Below are 6220 nucleotides of genomic sequence, written 5' to 3' on the forward strand. Positions count from 1 at the left end.
TTACTTCAAAGTGAGTATAATTTTTATTTTTCAAAATTCAGTCAAACCCCTGTGTCAATCTGTAGTCCTTGATGAACTGAAACAAACAAGCTATTGACCAGTTTTTTATCACCACTTTCTCCGGAGAAATCCTGCGCGTAAACTTTAAAAGAAGATATCCTATAAAGATAGAAGTACACACTTAGGACCTCTCTAAAGTAAAGTTAGTGGCATTCTGATATTGTTAATGTGTTAACCCATCCCCTGTGTTGAGAAATATACCCTCAGGTTCCATCCCTACACCTACAGTGGCTCAGAAACTAATTTTAATGACAAATGTACCAAAAATGCATTTTGGGAGATAAAAGCCCCCTTAAGACCACGTTACGGCTCAACCACTCTCAGGTAATCCTCGTGGCCGAGTGGTCAAAGGCGAGGGTATTACAACCCAAGGGGTCCGGGTTAAACTCCCGGTAAGGTGCGGTAAACTGCTATGCTTACGGCCTGTAAAATCCGTTAGGTGGTTGAGGAGTTGATGCCATAAGGGTTAGAGCGAAAAAAGAATTTCTTTTAGAAAGTTGTCAATTCTTTAATAACATGTGTTATGAAATTTTATTACTCAATTGTGATGAAAATTTAACAACCTTGTAATGAAATTGTAATGAAAATAGCTTCATATAAATGTTATGAAAATGTAATGAAATTTTTTTAACAGTGCCCTATAAGTGAACTATCAAAAAGATATCACGGCTTGAAGCTTACGGTGCAGATAAAAGCTGAAAAGGAGATCGGACAGCGTTGAACGGCGCGCCCGGAAATCGAACTTTGTTCGTACGACGCGTCGAACCAAATCTTAGTTTGAGATGTTAACCGGCGTTTTCTGCGGATTTAAAGTTTAGTCAGAACGACTAAATTCGTGTTAATCTCGAAGGAACCGAACATTTTAGTCTTGACTAAATGGTTTTCTGGGTGCAGGATGAATCTTGCCTTCAGGCTGGGGGCAGATTTATCACGGGTTGAATCTGCCCCCTACAGCTTGCCTTCAGGAAGGGGGCAGGTTTATCACGGGATGAACCTGCCCCCTACAGCTTGCCTTGAGGAGGGGGGCAGGTTTATCACGGGATGAGTCAGTCCCCTACAGCCTACAGCTTGCGTTGAGGAAGGGGGCAGGTTTATCGCGGAATTAACCTGCCCCCTACAGCTTGCCTTGAGGAAGGGGGCAGGTTTATCACAGGATGAATCTGCCCCCTACAACTTGCCTTGAGGAAGGGGCCTGATTTATCACGGGATGAACGCGCCCTCCGGGTTTGCCCGTCGTAGGGGGCATGTTTATCACGGGGTGAATGTGACCCTTCAGTCTGCCTCGGAGTGGAGGATTGCGTATTAAGTAATCAAACATAATTCAAGTAGTGCTAATATTAAATTTTAATAAAACATTAAAAATGAAGAAGTTTTCTTTCTGTTTAAAATAGAAACAAGTTTTTAAAAGATTACTTTCAAAGTTTAAAACGAAGCAGGAGGCTTAAAAAAAGTTACAAGTTCAGAATGTTTAAATCGAATAAAAAATAAGATGGCACTTGAAAGGGCTTTTGGGGTTGGGGCATGTTCGTTTCATATTAAGGTCGTATCAGACCCGATGAAGGCCACCACGCCGCTCAGAATTAATTCTTGTCTCTCATGCATTAACTGTTATCTGAATTAAAAATAGGACTACCTTTTTTATTTGAAAGTTACCTTGATAAATCAATATAACTGAACTTTTTTTAACAATATATGATGTACAAACCTGATGGGGCAGACACTCCAGCTTAATGTGACAGTGTAAGAACTTTTTGGGGTTGTCTTTAGTTTGTACAGCCTCTATGTACAAGTGTTGAGCATTCTGTGTAAACTGAAGAGTTTCCCACCCTTCACAGTACACGTTTTTGGAAACTGTCGCATTACAAGAGGTGTAGGTTGGCTGTATTTTTTCATTCAAGGGCTCTCCTTAATTTGTCAGTGCTCCTCCATTTTTTACATGCTACGCAACAACTTGCCTTTCGAATTGTTTGTTTCCTTTTGGGCAGCTTTTAATTGTGCATGTCAGCTCTTCTGTGACACTGCCTGTAAGTAGGAGTTTCGGGACAAGCTCCGCAACACTGCACGCAGCATCGATAAGACTATACGACCTTACGACCTTGTGCTCCGGATGTTGGGCTTCGTGCATAGGATCGCTCTTGCTCGAAGGACGTAAACGTCACTAGAAGTCCCGGAACTAAAGAGATCTCTAGCCGTTGAAAAGAAGGGCTCACTTGACGATTGAACGTATCGCAGCGCAGATATTGTTCACTGTCCGCCATGGCAATGGCTGACAGTTCAACTACGCTGTCGAACCCACAAGTGTTGATGATCACGTAGCGACTCATGTCGACATGTACTTCTGTTAAAATGTTGCCATTTTTCAAAATGTGTATCAAACCAATAGGTGCTTGCCCTAAAAACGAGAATATAGACAGGTAACATATTGCTACAATTTTACCGTGTTTACTTAGGAGTTACTTATTTTTGACCGACAAACCGAAAATTCGGACTATTTAAAGAGTTTAGAAGGCAAATCCTTCGTGACATGTAGCAATACCTCGCAAATTATAAGTGGGGAACTGAACAATGAATACCAACTGTATCACTTTGTTTTCGCGACACAATTTGTTTTAATACGTAAAAATACTATGATGTACCTATTTCGATTTCCTGTTTACACGCAGAGTCGGTATTGTCAGTCTTCTCCTGATTGCTCTGAGTGGGTTCTGATACGGCAGCCAGGCTACTGAGGCTCAACATCCCATCTGTAGGCAAGAAATTTTATAAAATATTTATTATGCTTAACGCAAAATAGATCGTGGTAATTTTTCATGTTACGTAAAAAAAAATACATTACCAAGTTTCTTTTCAGTTTTCATAGTTTTTTCATGAGTTTTATTAACATTCTTGATTCTACTTCGTTTAATTTTCGCAGCAGCCATAAATTTAGCAGGCCTTCTATGATAAATTGTGAGATTTGCTTGACGTCGTGTTGTCTTTAAAATGTGCCCAGTTTGCAAATTGCGTAGAACGCACTTTCCGTCGTCCAATTTTATTTCAACTATGGTGTACGGACCCAGCCAGGGGCTCTCCTTCCAGTCTCCCTTCCGGTCATCCCTCTTCAGATTCCTGAGAAGCACTACATTCCTTTCCTTGAAGAGCCTTTTAGTAATTTTCCTCTTGTCGTATTCTTTACGTTGAATTCTTCGTGCATCCTTTATGTGTTATCGGGCCTTAGACAGTACTTGTGTTTCATTTCTATGAACTTATCTACGACGGCTGCCTTTTCTTTACATTCATCACAGGCTTCTTCATGATAGGTATTCAAAAAATTATGTTAAGTCATGGCACTTTCAGGCCCATCCGGAAAAAGAGAATATGTTGAAGTTTTAAGGAATGGAGAGGTGTGAAAGTGGTCGAAAAAGTCGGAAAAAGTGTACACATGACTTTCTCAAAAAATAAATGCTTCAGATTGGGCGTGATTGAGTATGACTGTGTGTGATTGTGTGTGATTGTCTCGATGATTGTGTGCGATTTTATGTGATTGATTCCGATTGATTGTGTGTGATTGTTTCAGATTGTGCGATCAATATTGTGGCACATTTCGTAAAATTGTGTCACATTGTGACTTGACGGTGTGTGATTGTGTCATGATTGTGTCGGATTTTGTGTGATTGTTTCGGATGGTGGGGTTGTTTTCGATTCCGTGTGATTGAGTCCTATTGTGTCATGATTGTTTCTGGATGTTTTTCCCGTTGTACACATATTGTTCCACACCCCTCGAAAGTAATGTTATTGCCTTTTATTATATTGGCAAAAGTATACTTTGCTTACCAGAATTTTCCATGAAATTTTCATCTGCTTCTTCACTACGCTGTAGTTCTACGTAAAGCGCAAGCACAGGCCCCTGTCCAAATAATAGAACGATGGCGATTACCCAGTAGAACGCTGTTTCTGTGTTCGGTGTGCGAATAGAACGCCTTGCAGTACTGTTGGCCATTCGTGAATTCTATCTCTGAGGCACTTCAATAGCCTGCATTTGATTGTTTCATTTTGTCTTTCCACCTGACCATTTGCTTGGGGATGGAAGGCAGAGGTAACTCTTTGTTCTGTCCCTGTTATTTCACAAAGTTCGTCATGCACCGCATTACAAAATTCTCTGCCTTGATCATTTATAACAATTGTGGGGCAGCCAAACCTTGAAATCCATTCCCAAATATATCTTGCTACTTCCAACGCAGTCTTGTTTTAGAGGGCTTTGGCCTCAGACCACTTGCTAAGGTAGTCCACACATGTCAATACCAATTTGTGTCAAGTTTTCACGTGGTGGGGAAATTGACCTCAGCGGATCTTTGCACTTCAGAACTGCAGTGTTCACCTATGTGCCAGGAATAAACAACAACATCAATAATAATAATAACTAGTAGCAGTCAGGGACTGAGGGGTGAGCTCAAGGCCCTCCGGGCAACTTGTAAGAAACCAAAATCGTAACTTACTAACGTGTGTTATCGCTGAAGCTCAGTCCAAGTCGCTGAGGGGTCAGGCGATGTCTCCGTCGTGAGTCTGTCTGTCTGTCTGTGTGTCACATTCCGTATCTCCTCAAAATCTGCTGCACTGACAGCGAGAAGCGGGTTTGTCTTAGAATCGATAATTTACGAGGATTATCTGTTTATCTATATCCCCTTCCTCTTCCCCGCCCCGCCTACCAGTGTACCTTTTTCGTTTCGTGAGTACTCGTTCGTTATTGCTTTTGACCTTGTGTTTCTTCGCCACTAACTCACTTCAGTGTTAACCGTCAGTTTTGTGTCTTCCTGTTTCGTGCGATTGCGGTACGACTGATATGTTCGCGTGCGTTATTTCCGACAGGTTTCGGACGGTGCTGATCGTGCGTTTCACTCAAATTTAAGGACGAGTTCAATGGCGTCGTCGCATTTCCATTTCCCAGTTTCCCATCTCACCTTCCCTTCCTCCTCTCCCCCTGTCGCCTACCTCAACATCAACAACATGTCTGCTTCTGCTTGCTACAAAGTTCAGATCTCAAATTCTGTAGTTTTAAAGGGAATATTTTTTCACAAGATGTTTCGTTTTAAGACACGTTTTGATTCTTTAGTTGTTTTGTGGGACGATTTTTATTTGAGTGCCAAGTATGAAGGTTGTCCTACATTGAGTTGTCCTACATTGTGAGTGACAACTGTTTCAATATTACATTCCGCCTATTAGGTTAGACATTGTATTTCTGTTTTGAGTAATTTGTGAATGGTCATCTTACTTAGAGAAGAACTGTGGTTATGTACATTGTGTTCTGTTTCAGTTTTTATATGTGTGTGTCGTATGTCAGTATTTGTTATGTTTACATTGGTCCACATGATTCAGACACTCATGATGGAATTGAAAGTATTCTCTACGTTAATACAAACAACAAGATACCATTCTGTAGATTTGTGAATTTACTGAAATTTTTCTAAGAATCGCTTTCTTGTGTGTTTGGTGTGTCACAGTGGGAATAAATCCTTTTGGACAGGCTCGAAGTGTTCAGTACTAATTAACGATTAGTTCGCACTAAAAAGAACCCTGACTGTACTGCAGATCAATAAGTTTTTGTCGACATGATAGATGTATTCAGCTGTGTTGACTCTTTCCAATGGTCAATTACTCGGTGCAAAACTTCACATTCAATACCAGATATCGTTATTTGTGTTTCAGTTTGGTTCTGCAAGTTGTAATACCACTAATTGCTTAAGGAGTTGGACAACCATGGTCTTTTGCTTTTTCATAGCATGTCAATGCAATTTTTATGTGCAGCCCTTAGTGGCACAACAGTTTAGTGCGTTCCTGCTGCAGCTCATTGTTTTCATTGAAGACATGAAAAATATTTCGTGACATACTGATTTTGTGCAAGTAGTTAAAACTTACTGAATTGATTAATTCACAAGCATGGCAAAGGATAATGGTTATTTTTTTAATATTATACTGTAATTTTTGAGTCAAGATATGAGAATCACAGACAGGAAGTCTGCTCATTGCTGCTGCTTGTCTTTCCAGATAGATGTCCTTTCTTTGTTAAAGTACTTATACTTGTTTTAAACCTAGCCGTTGAAAAGAAGGGCTCACTTGACGATTGAACGTATCGCAGCGCAGATATTGTTCACTGTCCGCCATGGCAATGGCTGACAGTTCAACT

At 40.5% G+C, this 6220-nt stretch overlaps 1 protein-coding gene across 1 annotated transcript in view; it reads left to right on the top strand.

The window, feature by feature from the left end:
- Positions 1-6220, top strand: part of LOC113215116 (ATP-dependent RecD-like DNA helicase) — a 9705-nt gene that overhangs the window by 2286 nt on the left and 1199 nt on the right. The gene's annotated exons all lie outside the window — the stretch shown is intronic.

This window comes from Frankliniella occidentalis, unplaced genomic scaffold (assembly GCF_000697945.3).
Source record: "Frankliniella occidentalis isolate FOCC.00 unplaced genomic scaffold, Focc_3.1 Scaffold12, whole genome shotgun sequence".
NCBI classification, from domain to species: domain Eukaryota; kingdom Metazoa; phylum Arthropoda; class Insecta; order Thysanoptera; family Thripidae; genus Frankliniella; species Frankliniella occidentalis.